General features: G+C 43.3%; 1 long non-coding RNA gene across 1 annotated transcript in view; it reads left to right on the top strand.

Annotated features, from left to right (window-relative positions):
* The first annotated feature begins 1,536 nt into the window (after positions 1–1,536).
* LOC148686303 (uncharacterized) overlaps positions 1,537–18,030 on the top strand; it is a 54,632-nt gene continuing 38,138 nt past the window's right edge. Inside the window, exon 1 of the long non-coding RNA XR_015949073.1 lies at positions 1,537–1,790. This is a non-coding gene — a long non-coding RNA (uncharacterized LOC148686303). The remainder of the gene's footprint in view (positions 1,791–18,030) is intronic.

Here is an 18,030-nt window from a genome sequence, read left to right as displayed (position 1 = left end):
CCATGATACTTTCTCAAGGACACATCCCAGCCAGGCAAAAACACACAAGGAGACTATGAAGTTGAGCTGGTTAGAGTAGATGGCCTGAATGGAGTATATTTGGCTGAGGAGGGGTTGTGACCTGACCTGAGGAGAATTCCATTTGCCCCACTCTGGTTTAAAGGATCTGGAGATTGCATGGCACAACTGCATTATCATTTACAGAGTCAGAACAGCCAGTCAACATAAGACAATAAGGAAAAGAGAAACTGGGTGCTGGCATTAAGTGTGGAAAAAGTTAATGATTCTTTGCAGATATAATCCTTTACATTTTTCACATAATGGGATAATCATCACCTCGTTTTTACTAATGAGGGGGCTTTCTTGAATCAAATGATTTTCACGGCTGGATCAGTAAAGCCAGTTCTAAGTTACTGCTCTTGAGACGGAAAGGCAAGTATGTGATTTTAACTCATCAACACAGTTTTAAAATACTCTCTTGTTGGAACATACTTTCCTCACTCTCCCCTCCCAAGAAGAACCAAAGACCTTATTAAAAATGACCACCCACTGTAAGCCCAGGAAAGAATGTTCAGGTGATGGGAGAGACAATGGAGAAGAAAACAAAGTAGATAAGCTTGTCTACTCTGTAGTTTGTTGAGAGGGAGAAGATTGCATAAAATAAGACCTGACCTTTCAAAGAGACAGCCCTTCAACTCAGATTTTCATTCCAACATGTCAGTCTGCTAAGCTTGTCCTTTTGCTGTCAGAACACTGATTTGGCATCATTTGGGGAACAGGCTTTTGGAAGAACTCTACTTTTTTTAAAAAAACACCTCACATTTGAAAGAATCTAGTTTCCTCTGTTCAGTTAAAGACTAGCTAATGTTTCTTGGGTTTTTTATTCTGATCTCTTGAATTACTCATTTTTGAAGTCTATTTGTTCTCCCCCCCCCCCCACTGTAGAATCAGAGTTCCATCATCATATTCTTATAATGTTTACTGTAGAACATCACTCCCTCATGTGGTGTTACTGGAAACCCCATGAGTAGTATTTCTGGTGTAATTCAATGTTAATTAATGTACATCTTTAAATGTTGATACTTGTACATCTAGGATCCAGGAAATTGATTGCATAGTGTGTATTTTTGTTTTGTTTTTTAAGTCAATCTGTTTTAAGTCAATGCTGGTATCCCATTTACTTAGTCAGCCATAAAGGGCAGCTTTGACAAGCCTGCACAGTTATGTGTGATGTCAAGAAAGTACTGAGGCTGCGCCTTGAGGTGGCATTCAGCACCTGCATCTGCTGCTGAAGCCAAGGCAGTCCTTGAAATACCCAGAACCTCTCCAGATTGGGCCCTTTCACTGTAGGCAAAGATTTATTCAATTTGCTCAGTGCCACCTGAAAAGCTACATTTTACAGTATTCTTATAGGTCAAGCTGTAAACCACCCAGGGCTGAATTGCAGTTAAAAACTGCACAGTGCCTTCCACTCTGAAAGCCCCCTTTTTGCGCCTCAGGGAGGTTTCAGAAGGAGATGAAACAATTAGATGAGCTTTTACGAACAACAAAAAAGGGCTTCAAATATTTGTTTGGGTACAAATATGTTTTTACTGTGTGCATCCTAGCATCGGCTCATGAGATCGTACTGAAGCCAAACCACATTTTGTCAGAAGTTTATAGTTCAACTACTCTGTGCCGAAAGATTTTATCTTTTCTTCAAAAACAGATGGAAACTCAGTCAGGCTGCTCTGGGCTCTCTTGTTCATTCTGAGACTTCAAGAGGATTCCGGTGGATGTTAATGGCTGAGGTATTTAATTTTATTGCTGTTTATGTTTCAAAAGTCAGTGGTTAGATCAGAATAAAACCAAGAAGCATTGGGTTAGTCTGGCACTGAATGCTCAGCCTTGTTTGTAAGGATGGAACCAGATGCAAAACAGGCTGAGACTTCTGTACCTTTAAAGGGCACACAGAAGATGGAAATTTGATAGGTGCTACTTTCCATATAGGGCTGGAACAAACACCTGTAGAAACCCCTCTGTTAAAGACACAAGACCACTGCTTTCCTTTGCAGCAGCTGTGTTGGGAATTACAAGGAGAGTCTCTCAGTGTGGCAATTGCATTAGACTTAACAGCCCTACAGTAGCAGACAGTGGGGTGGGGTGGTGGTGTTCCTTTCACCTCCAGTTGCCCGGGATGGAAAGGTGGAGGGTCACGGTCAGCATGGTGCAAATGCATCAGCAGAGCCAATCGCTGCTCCTGCCAGTGTGTTTGCACCACACCAAACTTGTTGCCATCGCAGCCCTGCCCCTTTCCCTCGGGGCAACTGCAGCAACACCAGTGAGGGGAGGGCAGGTAAGAACTGTTCCACCACCGACTGCTGTGGAGCACACATATTGTTGCGGGTCCAACCGTTCAGATTGCAATTTGGGCCCAGGGTAAACTGAATTGCAGGTGCTGCTGTTGCCTTATCTCACGCTTCTTGCACTTGCAGCGGTGCCACATTTTCAATTCAATATTGTGACTTTCTTCTTTTAGCTGCAATAGGAAAGATTTCTGTCAGGAGCCTGTATTGTTTGGGAAGACGCCGCATTAATTAAAGTGTGAATTACTCGCTGTGTGGGTGCTGGAGAGGAAGTAGATGGGAGCCGTTCCAAAGAGCCTTTAATGAGTTCAGTCATCTGGGATCCCGATTTCCATCTCATAAATAATAAACCCTCCTCAATATGCTAATTAAGACTTGCCTTTAAATTGCTCGCTTTAAATTTACAGAGAAGGGGGGAAAGTTCTGAAAAATGCAAGTCTGCTCTGACAAGAGTGATTGGGCATTGAGAGTTGCGCCACCTCCTCTAATTCAAGAACAGTGTGAAGGCTATATAAAGAATTGCTGCGTTTTCCCTGCTGTAATTTTAGATTTTGTCAGGGAGAGTGGAAATTCCACTTAAACATTTTAATTAAAGGTTATTGTGTATGCTATGTTTATTCCTGAAAAGACGTGGTGGGGTTTTCTTCCCTAAAAGCCTCAGCTCCTTCCTTGGCGGTTGTGTAGCAAGGGACCTCAGAATGAGAGCCTAGCCACACCGCAACCTCTCTGTACTCACCTGACTGAAGGCTTATGCCAGGGATAGAGAACCTGTGACTGGACTACAGTTGCCGCCACCCCTAGCCATTGGCCATGCTTGGTGGGGCTGATGGGAGTTGGAGTCCAACAGTATGTGGTGGGCTGCTGCAGGGGTACCTATCATCAGTTTAAACCCAGCATCCGGGCTGGAATTTTGTCTGAGCCCAAGTTGGCTTGAACTGTTAAATTCCTCCCCTCTTTCTTTTATTCAGCCCTGCCCCCATGATGCTTCAATGGGTTGGCTGGAACGGTAGCCCTAAACCTGCCTGAGAGCAAGGTCAATTCCATTACAGCCACTTCTGAGTAAACCTCAAAGATGGCTCGCCGTAACGTTTGGCCTTCCAAACTTTGTTGGGCTCCAACTCCCATCAGCCCCAGCCTGCGAGGCCAATGATCAAAATTAGGGGAAGCGATAGCCCTTCAGCCTCTGGGAGCCCCCAGGTTAGACACCTCTGCTGTAAATTATGTGAGGCCTCCCATGGCTTAGTCACATGATTCCTCAATAGATTGGCCACCTACATGAATGCGTCACTAGAAGAAATATCTCTGTACTCTTCCATATCTTGGGTCAGCATGTGAAGTGTCTAGAGAACATTGCCTCCGTGGTGGCCTAGCTGAACAAAGAAGCCCCTTGATGATTTTGTTGGGCCAGGAAAAGAATTAGTGATAACATATTGGGCATGGTGCATTTCTTTCCTACTCTCCCTGCAAAGAAGAAGAGTGTCAATTTAACCCTACAACAACCCCGTGACTGAGGTATGTTAGGCCAGCGTTTCTCAACCGCTGTTCCACGGCACACTACTGTGCCGCGAGACGCTGGATGGTGTGCCGCGGCGTGCGGCGACGAGAAGGGCGATTTGCAGAACTACCGTACGGAGCGGAGAACCTTCTCAGCATGGCTGCGTTTGAGCGCGCCCTTCACAAGATGGCGGCGATTCCTGTCATAACCCGCCTGCCTGCCCCGCCCGCACCACCACCACTCTCTGTTCTCTCTTTTATCTCTATGGTTCCTCCTCGAGCGTCCCTTTGACTTAGTTGTCTATGGTCTTCCGCACCCAATCGAAAGCCGCCGAGCGCTCATATAGGGCGGCACAGAGTTAAATTTTTTAACTTTTTTAATGGTGGTGTGCCGCGTGATTTTTTTCACGGAACAAGTGTGCCGTGGCCCAAAAAAGGTTGAGAAACACTGTGTTAGGCTGATAGCCTGCCCTCTATTATCCATGGTTTGTTAACATTCAGATTAGACTATTTTAATTGTTTTAACAGAGGAGGGGGGTTTCCCTTTGAAGATGGAAGGTAGTTCAAAATACTAGCTTGTAGATCACTAATGGACTGGGTGTTATTACCATGTTGCACTGCTGCATCTACATTTTATAATTTATATATTTTATATTTTGATGGTTGACATGATAGAATATTGTTTCCTGAGCAATATGTAATTTCCATAATTTTCTGCTTAACATACATATGATTGTAATGTAAGTCATCATTTATCAACCAATACTAAGACTTTGCTCGATACAGTTTTATTTTCTGTATCTTGGCTCTTTGTTCAATATTCTTTTCAAGAAATATGCCCCATCAAAACTGACTCCTAGTTATTTCACTATTGATCTCCTGTAGAAATTGATCACTTCAGCATAAAGTGCTCTGGGTGCACAAATAGAATTTTCTACTTACCTTAGAAAATGTTTTGTTTGTTCAGGTGAAGATTTATGATGACTTCAGTAAAACTGCTATACACCTTTCAATAGGTTTATATTGCTTCCCATGAAAAAAAAAGTTACATATACAGAGGCCTTGACTTGGCATACTGTATTTGCTCAAATCTAATGCTCACCTTTTTTGGCCAAATTACATTGCGGAAATTAACGTGCACATTAGATTTGATGGCACATTTACATTCGCCAGCAAATAGGTTTTTTTTTGTTTTAAGTTCTGAAAATTGAGGTGTGCATTAGATTCAGTGGCACATTAGACTCGAGTTAATATAGTAAATGTGTCCCACACAATAAAGGATCCTTTGTTCCAATCCCTGGGTTAGCCCCTAATCTGCTTCATGCCTTGAAACCTAGTTTCTAATACCCATTCTTCAATGCAGCTAGGATTTTACGGTGAATGTGCTGAACCAGGCAATGTCAAGCACAGGGGTCCCCAAACTTACGTCACCGAGGGCCGATGCTGCCAGTGCCGATCGCGAGGCGGGCCGGAGCGTGCACCCATGCACATGTGCACACGCGATTTCTGGAGCACTTCTGGGTCGCCAGAGCGTCGGAAATAGCTTGTGCGCATGCGCATGGGCCTCCTCCGGCCCAGAAGTGTGCCAGAAATGACACTAGCACATGCACACAAGCTATTGCCAACGCTCCGGCGACCTGGAAGTGGGCAGCTGCGTTGCGCTGCGCTGTTAAGAGCGGGCAGCGGGGGCGGGGGCGCATAAAATAGCCTCACGGGCCACATCTGGCCCCTGGGCCTTAGTTTGGGGAAGCCTGGTCAAGCAGATAACACTCCGGCTCATTCCAAACAAGAAGACCCTGTCAACCTATCACACCTCAGCTCAGAGATCTGCACTGGTTGTTCATTTGTTATGGGACCAAGTTCTATGTGCTCCTAATAGGGCCCTTAATGGCTTGGGACCAGCTTAGTTGGATAATCACCTTACCCCGCATGTGCCCACTGTTACATGTTCCACGGTTACATGTTCCAGGGTTCAACATTCCACAGTTGTGAGAAATCGATCATTCAATGTGGCTGCACCTTTACTTTGGAACTCCTTGCCTATTGACATCAAGCAAGGGCATCTGCTCAACTCTTCTTGGTGCCTTCTTTATACATTTTTGCTTAGGCAAGTCTACCCGGACACATAGATGTTCACGTGTTTTAATATACCTGTTATTTTTTGATTATGTTTATTTATTGATCACTAACTTTTATTGTAAGCTGCTTAGAGGGTCTACTACAATCAAAGGGCCAAGACCCTCATAAAATTCAAGGAGGGGATTGGACCCCCTCAATATTCTGCGGTCTGCAGTGGGCCTTCTTGGGCCTTCCTGCGGCTGCGACGGCCCCCATTGGGCCTCCTTCCATTGTGTGATGTTGTGAGTGCGCACCAGGCCTCCCCAAGGTTGGGCAGAACCCGGCGCGCATGAATGGTAAGGACAGTTCCTTGGTTAGGACCAAGGCCAGCCCAAGACATTTCACTGCCTGAAGCAAAGAACATCATGGTGTTGACCATGTCCAAATCCTAACTGGACTTAGCCAAGATTTATCATATGTATGATAATAAATGTTGGAAATGTAAGAAGGAGGAAGGTTCCTTTTACCACATGTGGTGGACATGTCCACTAGTAAGTGACTTCTGGGAAAAGATTTATAATGAAATGAAGAAAGTGTTGAAAAACACATTTGCTAAAAAACCAGAAGCATTTCTAGTGGGCATAGTAGGCAAAGAGATTCCAAAGAGAAATGTTAATTTCTTTATGTATGCCACAGCAGCGGCAAGAATTTTATTAGCAAAGAACTGGAAATCACATGTAATACCAACAATTGATGATTGGCAGATGAAGATGATGGAATTTATGGAACTGGCTGAGATGACCGGAAGAGTCCGCAACCGGGGGGAAGAAGCGACAGAAGAAGAATGGAAAGAATTTAAGTTGTATTTAAAAAAATATGCAAAAGTTATATATTAAGATTAGAAGTAGGTTGGAATTAAACTGTGGAGATGACAAGCATGTCAAGAAAAAGATGTAAAATAAGAATAAAATGAGGTGATTAAACTGATATAGAATTTGCTAAAATGATATAGGTTAATGAACCACAGTGGTTGGGAGCCCGAGGGGGTCCCTTTAGAAAATGTGAGAGGAGTTTAGAAACAAGTAATTCTTTGTTATGTGTTTATTTTATTTTTTTTATTGTAATGTTTTTCTTTATTGTTGGTGTTGTTGGTGTCTTTTTTTGTAAAATATAATAAAATATATTACTAAAAAAAAACAAATCCCAACTGGACTAGCAGTAGTTTCTGAGTTCAACACCTTCAATGGGACAGAATCCTCCATCACATGTCATGGCAGTAGGCCAGCTTAAGGGGTGCAGAGAGTATGTCACTCTCACAGCAATGTTCATTCTCTGTCTCTCAACATCTGCTTCCTGAGATGGTCGCCTTGCTCTCCCTAATGGTGGGGCCAGCTCTGGTTAGGACAACACGTGATCCCTCCATAAACAGAAGCACAAATCAGGTTGACTGGTGGTGGTTGGTTCCAAAATACTAGATTATGTGTTAGAAGTGATGGGAAATACCGTAGATCCCTTTTGGAAAGCCACACAGTGAAACACAGAGTGAGTGTTTGCTTATACTAATGGGGAGGGGGCTTGTAACTCTTTTAATGTGTGCCTACAGTTTAGCTTGTGGCCACGCTCACATTAGCTAACGTTCGAGTTTTTCATTAGCTGAGCTGACAGGTAAACACACTGAAGGCAGCATGTTAAGGATTTATACTCCCCCCCCCCCCCATGTGATCATGTACAGCAGCTGAAAGATTTCAGGCTCTGCTGGAAAATACCTTTAAATATTGAACTGCTGTTGATGCCAAAGTTTTTGTAAATGAAATATAATTCATTAGTTACCATAGCAATGCAGATGCAATCGCATGGAGCCATAATAAATCTTGCTAATAGTTATATATCTCACAGTTGTTGTTGTTGTTGTTTAAAATACCATCTTCTTCTTATTTATTAAAATATTTGGCTACTGATCTGCTTCATTATTTATTATGGCTTCATTTGCTTTCAGCGATGACATTTTTATATGGATCTAAAGAGCCAAATGACTATATTGAGTAGGGTAAAGCTAGTTAAACTCATTTCCCTTCACTGGTGCTAACCAAAGATGGGCCCAAGCCACTGAGAATTTCTCCGGAGCGTGACCCATTGAAATGAATGGAAGCTGTGCCAAAGCATTCTGTTCATGGGCAACTCTCATTCATTGACATTTTTACATCGAAATGGCATTGAGGCATTTTACAGGAAGTGGTTCATAAACTGAATCGCACAAAATAGATGTGGGTATCATACCCACTAAGCAAGATCTCGCCAACCAAGTACTTCACGGAGATTTAAATCAACAGGAGCCATTTCTGTCACCTCTGAAAAACTCACTCGGCTCCAACGCTTTTTATTTCCAAGTGCGCTATCTTGTTAAAATGTGGTGCAGCAGCTTAACCCTGGGCAAAGAGAGTGTTGCCATTCTGTATTTGAATAATGAAAACGAATGGCATTTCGTCCAGGTGAATTGTTCCATTCCCACTCTGTCCCTCCATTGCCCTGCAGGTTATCTGGAACCTTAATGGGTCGCCTCAACTCTGCATAACACAGATGAACTGAAACAGCAAGTCTTCTCTAAGGCATGCACTACTCATTTCATGTGAAATCTAACGTGTGACCAACCATAAAGTTGTCCCTGCCATTGTGTAATTTACATGTATCATAGAATTGTAGAGTTGGAAGGGACTGCATGGGTAAAGCTGACAGTGCTGTGTGTTAGATTACAATTTTCTACACTAGGTATTTTGGGCAACAGGCTGAAAAGCGTGTGCTGACCATTTACAGTTGCTTTCATCTCTTTTCCAGCATGCTAGCTAGTAAAGGACCACAGGAGTTGACACACACACACACACACACACACACACACACACACACCCCTTTCAGTTTTGCACAAAATTGGAAAACTGCCCAAGCAAATTTATAATTGCCAGATGGTGTGATTTTGCACCCTTCTTGGGCAAGGATTGTCTTTTTTAAAAAATAATAATAATAAAACCCACAAGGCATGCAGGCATTGCACCTGCTCTGCCAGTACCTAATTGCCATAATAGAATCAACGAATTAGATGGCAGTGACAGACATGAAAGGGAACGCCTATTGGTATGAAGGGGGGAAACCAAAGTTGCTCCTCAGATACAATTGTAAATACATGTGGGTGTGGACAGCTCTAGTCTAATTAGAATTTGGTCAGTCATCATTCAGCGAGCATCCTCAATCCTCATTGGTTTGTTTTTGTGGTTCCTCCCTCCCTCTAGGTTTTCTCTCTTTTTTTTTGTCTGAAATTTGCTTTTGTATTCTTGTCACACATTGCATTAAATCAGCTCCTGTGTTGTGATGTGGGTATTCATGTAGGCTCCCTGAACGTAATGTATCTCTAGAAAGATTTAAAAGCTAAACTTACTCCATGTGCTTTATATCCTTATGTTTCTATCATCCCTACCTTTAATTCCTCACTAATGTAATGTAATCAATTCGAAACTGTATCAGTGTGGGAAATGAATGTTCGAATGGATGTTGGCTCTGCCTAAATTGCTGAGAGAAGAAAATAGGGGAATCGCTCACGGTTATCTCAAACAGGACACATAAATTTTGCCTTTTTACAATATTAGATAAGAGATACCTTCTTTGGAAGTCACAGATTAACAGACACTCCTGAGGCATGCCTGACTGAAATGGCACATTCCAGGGCAGCTGGTACCTTGTCTCTCCACAAAGGACAATAGGATCCTGATAAGAGCAGAGATTTCTGCAATCATGATGCTGACCTGCTTGTTACATACCTGAAAACTTGGACAAAACAAATGGAGCAAGGTGCTCAGCTGAGCGTGCAAAGCAGAAGCGGGGGGAATATAGGAGCCACAGATGAACAGATCCATCTTTGATCAAGACTTTGCCCGTAGTCTACACTGAGAAGGAGAACGAACTCTCTCTAAAGCACAAGTTTTGTAGGCAGAGTTTGATAGGAGTGACAGGTTCATTCGTGAAACGACGTATTCATTCCACTTTGTAAGAAAACTGAGATGCATTACTTAGATAATCAGAGCAATTCATTGTTCACAAGTTAAGCACATGGATTTTCCAGGCTGTTCCACATTAAAGGGTTTAAGTGCTGTTTTTCTTCTCGTAAACAATCTGTATACTTATAGGGTGACATCCAACGCCACACAACAGACTTCTATTCCTCTCATCCCTTCTGCAGCCCCACCCTCCCCCGCATGTCTGCCTGTCAGCTTCAGAAAAGGAGGGGAGATTTGTGCCACCAGCAGTATTCATTCCATTGGGGGACGGTCACTATTGGATTTCACCCATAATGGCTGGGGGAAAGAGGAAGAAATTAAGCGAAACGCTTATCTTTCTATAATAGCTTCAAAGCAGCAATTGTGCTGATTGTGTGAAATTGATCAGTTTCTTAATGAATAAAAATATCAATATGCTGAACTGGCAAAAATGTCCATGTCCTTGTTTTAAAACCATTATTACAGAAAAGCAACGAGTTTTCTTTTTGGGGTGGGTAGGGGGTGTTTATTTTATGTTGCTGCATTCTTTTGGGGGGGGTTGAACATGTTTAGTATATTTGTTTCCTTGTAATGATTATTTATTGTATATGTTTTGTTTATTGTTTTCTCTATAAATTGCTTCGGGACTCCTCCCGGCAGTGTGAAGTGATACATAAATTGAGCTGAATTAACTGGGGTGTGTGTGTGGTGTGTGTGGAATGCTTTCTGCTGTTGTCTTGGAAATCTGAGGGTACTTTCGATGAAAAACTTGGGCAAGGAGCAACCGCAGCAACAGTTGTCTCTCAGTGATACTTTAACTTGTATGGCAACTGATGGGTCACAATGAGGGGATGAAAACATAGGTCACCACCTGTGGAAATACCTTTAAAATGTGGAGGGAGCCAACAGATGCTGAGAGATTATTTCATCACACGGCTTTGATGTGTCAGCACAAACAAATGATTGCCATAACCTCTGAGCCCAAATCTCTGCTATAGCCAGCTGCCTGAACCCACCTGAAGAAAAACCTGGAAATTTAAAGGAAGATGCAGGTTGAGAGAGTCTGAGAGCAAAATCCAATGATAAGAGAACCTCTGGTCAAATTCCTAGAGTTCTTGGCTACTGATGGGCTCCTCCACATGACCTGTTTATTGATTTGCTTGCACAGAGCTTATGAGGAAGTTAGACTGTGGCTAGTGTTTATTGGGCCTTCATTTTTATCCGTTTGCAGGGACAATGAGCATTTTTCCTGATTTGCTTGTGTGGTGTTTATATATCTTCCCATTCACCATTCGTTCATGGTGCACTTTTTGGTGCATTTCCCCACTGCTTTCTTAACTGCAAAATGCCTTTTGTTGATGTTTTTAAGTGGATTTAGTTACAGGTAGGTAGCTATGTTGGTCTGCCGTGTTGTTGTTGTTGTTTAGTCGTTTAGTCGTGTCCGACTCTTCGTGACCCCATGGACCATAGCACGCCAGGCACTCCTGTCTTGCACTGCCTCCCGCAGTTTGGTCAAACTCATGTTCGTAGCTTCGAGAACACTGTCCAACCATCTTGTCCTCTGACGTCCCCTTCTCCTAGTGCCCTCTATCTTTCCTAACATCAGGGTCTTTTCCAAGGATTCTTCTCTTCTCATGAGGTGGCCAAAGTATTGGAGCCTCAGCTTCACGATCTGTCCTTCCAGGGAGCACTCAGGGCTGATTTCCTTAAGAATGGATAGGTTTGATCTTCTTGCAGTCCATGGGACTCTCAAGAGTCTCCTCCAGCACCATAATTCAAAAGCATCAATTCTTCGGCGATCAGCCTTCTTTATGGTCCAGCTCTCACTTCCATACATCACTACTGGGAAAACCATAGCTTTAACTATACGGACCTTTGTCGGCAAGGTGATGTCTCTGCTTTTTAAGATGCTGTCTAGGTTTGTCATTGCTTTCCTCCCAAGAAGCAGGCGTCTTTTAATTTCGTGACTGCTGTCACCATCTGCAGTGATCAAGGAGCCCAAGAAGGTAAAATCTCTCACTGCCTCCATTTCTTCCCCTTCTATTTGCCAGGAGGTGATGGGACCAGTGGCCATGATCTTGGTTTTTTTGATGTTGAGCTTCAGACCATATTTTGCGCTCTCCTCTTTCACCCTCATTAAAAGGTTCTTTAATTCCTCCTCGCTTTCTGCCATCAAGGTTGTGTCATCTGCATATCTGAGGTTGTTGATATTTCTTCCGGCAATCTTAATTCCGGCTTGGGATTCATCTAGTCCAGCCTTTCGCATGATGAATTCTGCATACAAGTTAAATAAGCAGGGAGACAATATACAACCTTGTCGTACTCCTTTCCCAATTTTGAACCACTCAGTTGTTCCATATCCAGTTCTAACTGTAGCTTCTTGTCCCACATAGAGATTTCTCAGGAGACAGATGAGGTGATCAGGCACTCCCATTTCTTTAAGAACTTGCCATAGTTTGCTGTGGTCGACACAGTCAAAGGCTTTTGCATAGTCAATGAAGCAGAAGTAGACGTTTTTCTGGAACTCTCTAGCTTTCTCCATAATCCAGCGCATGTTTGCTATTTGGTCTCTGGTTCCTCTGCCCTTTCGAAATCCAGCTTGCACTTCTGGGAGTTCTCGGTCCACATACTGCCTAAGCCTGCCTTGTAGAATTTTAAGCATAACCTTGCTAGCGTGTGAAATGAGCGCAATTGTGCGGTAGTTGGAGCATTCTTTGGCACTGCCCTTCTTTGGAATTGGGATGTAGACTGATCTTCTCCAATCCTCTGGCCATTGCTGAGTTTTCCAAACTTCCTGGCATATTGGGTGTAGCACCTTAACAGCATCATCTTTTAAAATTTTAAATAGTTCAGCTGGAATATCATCACTTCCACTGGCCTTGTTATTAGCAGTGCTTTCTAAGGCCCATTTGACTTCACTCTCCAAGATATCTGGCTCAAGGTCAGCAACCACACTACCTGGGGTGTACGAAACCTCCATGTCTTTCTGGTATAATTCCTCTGTGTATTCTTGCCACCTCTTCTTGATGTCTTCTGCTTCTGTTAGGTCCTTACCACTTTTGTCCTTGATTATGGTAATCTTTGTATGAAATGTTCCTTTCATATCTCCAATTTTCTTGAACAGATCTCTGGTTTTCCCCATTCTATTGTTTTCCTCTATTTCTTTGCATTGCTCATTTAAGAAGACCCTCTTGTCTCTCCTTGCTGTTTTTTGGAAATCTGCATTCAGTTTCCTGTATCTTTCCCTATCTCCCTTGCATTTTGCTTGCCTCCTCTCCTCCGCTATTTGTAAGGCCTCGTTGGACAGCCATTTTGCTTTCTTGCATTTCCTTTTCCTTGGGATGGTTTTCGTTGCTGCCTCCTGTATAATGTTACGAGCCTCCATCCATAGTTCTTCAGGCACTCTGTCCACCAAATCTAAATCCTTAAACCTGTTCCTCACTTCCACTGTGTATTCATAAGGGATTTGATTCAGATTGTATCTTACTGGCCCAGTGGTTTTTCCTACTTTCTTCAGTTTAAGCTGGAATTTTGCTATAAGAAGCTGATGATCTGAGTTACAGTCAGCTCCAGGTCTTGTTTTTGCTGATTGTATAGAGCTTCTCCATCTTTGGCTGCAGAGAATATAATCAATCTGATTTCGATGCTGCCCATTTGGTGATATCCATGTGTAGAGTCGTCTCTTGTGTTGTTGGAAGAGAGTGTTTGTGATGACCAGCTTGTTCTCTTGACAGAACTCTATTAGCCTTTGCCCTGCTTCATTTTGAACTCCAAGGCCAAACTTGCCAGTTGTTCCTTTTATCTCTTGATTCCCTACTTTAGCATTCCAATCCCCTGTAATGAGAAGAACATCCTTCTTTGGTGTCATTTCTAGAAGGTGTTGTAGGTCTTCATAGAATTGGTCAATTTCACTTTCTTCAGCTCCGGTAGTTGGTGCATAAACTTGGATTACTGTGATGTTAAAAGGTCTGCCTTGGATTCGTATCGAGATCATTCTGTCATTTTTGAGATTGCATCCCATTACAGCTTTTGCCACTCTTTTGTTGACTATGAGGGCCACTCCATTTCTACTACAGGATTCTTGCCCACAGTAGTAGATATGATAGTCACCCGAACTGAATTCGCCCATTCCCTTCCATTTTAGTTCACTGATGCCCAGGATGTCGATATTTATTCTTGTCATCTCATTTTTGACCACATCCAGCTTACCTCCATTCATGGTTCTTACATTCCAGGTTCCTATGCAATATTTTTCTTTACAGCATCGGACTTTCCTTTCGCTTCCTTTCGCTGGTCTGCCGTAGTCGAAACAAAATTTAAAAAATCCTTCCAGTAGCACCTTAGAGACCAACTAAGTTTGTCATTGATATGGGCTTTCGAGTGCATGCACACTTCTTCAGATACACTGAAACCAAGTGGAGTAATTTCGTTGTTCCCGCAAGGGGACAATGACAATAAAGATTATCTTATTTGTTGTGCTAGGGTGACTGGGCACTTCAATCCACTTTAATTGCGCAAACCTAAATTTCTCATGTGCACTCGAATCTCTTCTGCAAAATACTGACAGCCTGGAGGGGGCCACGGTCAGTTTCAGAGCTTGTGGCGGCTGTGATACCGTACTGTGCACTTGTCAGAGTGTAGCAGTCTCTGTGGCTGTAGGGTCATGCGCTGAATGTGTGGTGGTGCAGAATGATCTCACAGAGCTATTGCACCATCTTCACACATGGATTGGTTCTTTCTGTGTTTAGCTAATGTGGAGAGGGACATGTTTGATGCACTGCACTGTGATTGATGGGTGTCAATGGTGTTGCTAGGGATACTGTAAAAGTGTCTGGCTTTGCTACGTTATCTTTTGTTTCTAGTAGTAGTATTGCTTTGCTGTTGACATTGCTGCCGGATTGAATCAGCTCGTAGCTACCAAACTTACACTGATGTAAGAGACCACTCAGGACCACAGGACCATTAGGCTGAGATGCCTGTTTGCTTCCCTTCCTTCTGTGTGCCTGATCCTTCACAGCAAAGCAGCCTGACTGAGCTGTCGACCGCTTTAACAAGTGACACGACCTTTTCATCCAAATTCTCCCTCTCCAACTCACTGCAACGACAGAGTTCCAGGTCACAAATGTCCACTCGCAGAATGTTAAAACTTTTCTAAAATGATCCAAGACTGACCTTTGTACTGAGTATCGCAGCACCAGACATTTTTCAGACTGCTGAAAATCTAATGTTTACCTCACAGAATAGCCAATTCTGTGTACTTTGGAGTGGAAAACGGAGCAGATGGTTTTCAAGTCAAAGTGCTGAAACGAAGCAGGCAGATTGGTGGAAAACTAACGTGTTATTGCCTTGTCTGCATTTGTAAAGCCGCAGCAAAGGATGGATGGTGTGGAATCTCCGCCTGCTGATGTTGGCACTCTACACCCTTGAGTGGCTGTGAACAGAGTCAGCATTTATGAAAGGGTAGCGTTCAAAGACAAGGTGCAGAAAATGACTGAGAATTAGCTTGCTCTTCCAAATTATTGGGAGGCAAAAGATTTCTTTATTTTCAGAATTTTTCGGGACAAACCCAGTCCTGTTATATACTTTGATCAGCATCAAAGCAGAATGTGATCCAGTGAGTTGTTTGCACGTGCATGCACGCACACACATGTGCGCATGTGTGTGTGTGTGTGTGTGCGTGCGCGCACACACACACACACACACACACAAAAACACACACCCCTACCTATCCAGGCAGCAATTTGGCCAAGCCAGTGGATGGAGAATTCATACTAGTTTAGGGTAGATCTGCACATCATGTGGCCCATCAAGCCAAATGCAGGTGTTGTGGAATCAATAAAGCTCCCATTTGTCTGCCTGCTTATGATTGCAGAAATACTGGACAGGCCAGATACCTGACCAGTGGAGTAGGGATAGGAGAAAAAATTGGTTTCTTTATCTAATTTGGGTTTCCCAAAACATACACAAAATGAAATGCAGGCGAGAGTGCTACTGTACCCAGGTCTTTCTTGAGGGCTTGGCAACTGTGAGAACAGGATGGGTCACTGACCTGATAAAGCAGGCTCTGCTTATGGTCTTATCCTCCGAAATTCATACTTCTCTGAATTGTGTGATGTAGTTCTTCAACCAAAAAAATGCATACCTGTACAGTGGTCTGGCACAGGCCACGTCAAGGCCCTGTGAGACTATCCAGAGTAGGGGGAAGGGAATAGCAGCAGGTGAGGAAGACCCAGTGAGTTGCCACCTAGTTGACCCCACCTCCAGCCCTGGTGGTGCCTCTCATGCCACTGGAACCTGCCCTTCCATTGACACCTGCTGACTAGCCCCTGCCCACAAAGAATATGTCAGTCTGGTTCTGAGCTGGTGCTGTCTTCACCTCTGTCACCTAGGACACAGAGATGCCAAAACTTGCACAAGCAGATGGTGCAGGCATGCTCTGCTGGAAGGCAGTCCCATTTGCTTGCCCACTCTAAAGAAATGCCCCATTTGCGATGCTAAAGCCATGCCCATGCCCCACTCCTATATAACAGAAGCTTAGCCATCCATTGCACTTGCTGTGTCTTTCCTTTTTTCCTTGCTTAGGTACCGTGCTGATCTGAGCACTGAAGGGTTTTTTTGCAGAGACCATAATCTGAGTCCAAGTTCTTTATCCAGTGGGTAGGGCCATCCTAAGCATATCTGGTGCCATGACGCCGTGGTGTGAAGATCCCTCTGACGCCCCCCGCCCCGTTTCCCAGTGCGGTTGTCTGGCGCGGCAGCGCGCACCCCCCTGGCGGCCTGGCACATTGCGCCACCCAGCCTTGCCTTAGGGCTGGCCCTGCCAGTGGGAGCCAAGACAAATTGCATTTTAAATTTTTTTTTAAAAAAAATTCAATTTTTATTAGATTTTCACTTACAAATCAATCATATCAAACCGATTATTCCAAATTATACAAATATATATCTATTAAACGAAATATTATGCCAAATTATAAAATCTTTGCTTCCCCATGCTTCAAATTCTGAGGGTTCTGAATGACAAATTGCATACAAAAATTAAGGGAAGTTCTCATTAAAATGTTGGTGAATTTTTGTGTAGATTTTTTTTAAAGTAAAGCATGGAGTGATGCAGAACTGGGAAGACCTTAAAGATTAGGAAAGTGAGAAATGGAGAAAAACCAAAATAGGCAAGGTGCCTGTGGCACAGAATGGGATTTGGTAGGGCTCATTAGCCACTTTGCACACACACACACAGGAAATATTACAGTATATACAAGGCGAAACCCATCAAAGTTTGCAGATGGGCTTCTTTGGAAACACTTTGGCGTCTTGTACCCATTTGCCCTTCCTCTCTCACACACAGTCGCTCGGATAAAATGTACAAGATGTGCTTTCATTAATATGCAGACTTGCTTGAAGCTTTTGACAAGCAGAACTGTAAAAAGCTGAGCCAGGAAGAACAGGAATGGGAGGGGGGTTGGCTTGCTATTTTCTGCCCATAGAAGAGAGGCAAAGAACGGCGAAGCCAGAGAAAAATTTGAAAATATTCATAATCATTCTGCCCTTCTTCTTCCCTCAGGGTGGATCCTGTCCTCCTGCTGATAGGGGAGATGTTAGAGGCAATTTGGGTTGATCCATCACAATTGTGGGATAAAAAGTAAGGCAAAGGCTGTGCGGTGGTTTTTTGAACTACACATGACAATAGCCATCATCCATTGGCATCCTGTAGCTTCTTGAGATATATTTTATCTTAATGTCAAATAGTCGAGGGTGAAGCCAAATTGGACAGTTCTGTGGACTGGTCTCCATGTTCTGATTATATATAGAGTCAATAAATAATCGTCCCATGACTCACTCCTTGTTGTGGTTGGACTATATAGATTCATCTTAAAATCTGGCTGTATGTAACTGCATCTCTGTAATTTGATTTTTATAGTGAACTAGCTGGCCCGGCCACACGTTGTTGTGGGTTTTTGTGTTAAGTGGACCTTTTTTTGTTAAATGGTCCTTCAGAATCTCCCTTCAGAGTCCCCTCACCTGCCCTGTCCCAACCCTGACTCCCCTACTGTAAATTTCAAAAATAAGACCGTGTTTCTCATATTATAAGACACGTCTTATATTTATTTTTTCCT

This window comes from Zootoca vivipara, chromosome 3, assembly GCF_965207765.1.
Source record: "Zootoca vivipara chromosome 3, rZooViv2.hap1.1, whole genome shotgun sequence".
NCBI classification, from domain to species: Eukaryota; Metazoa; Chordata; class Lepidosauria; order Squamata; family Lacertidae; genus Zootoca; species Zootoca vivipara.
Note: the sequence above shows the minus strand (reverse complement) of the source record. Positions and strands in the feature narration are given on the sequence as shown.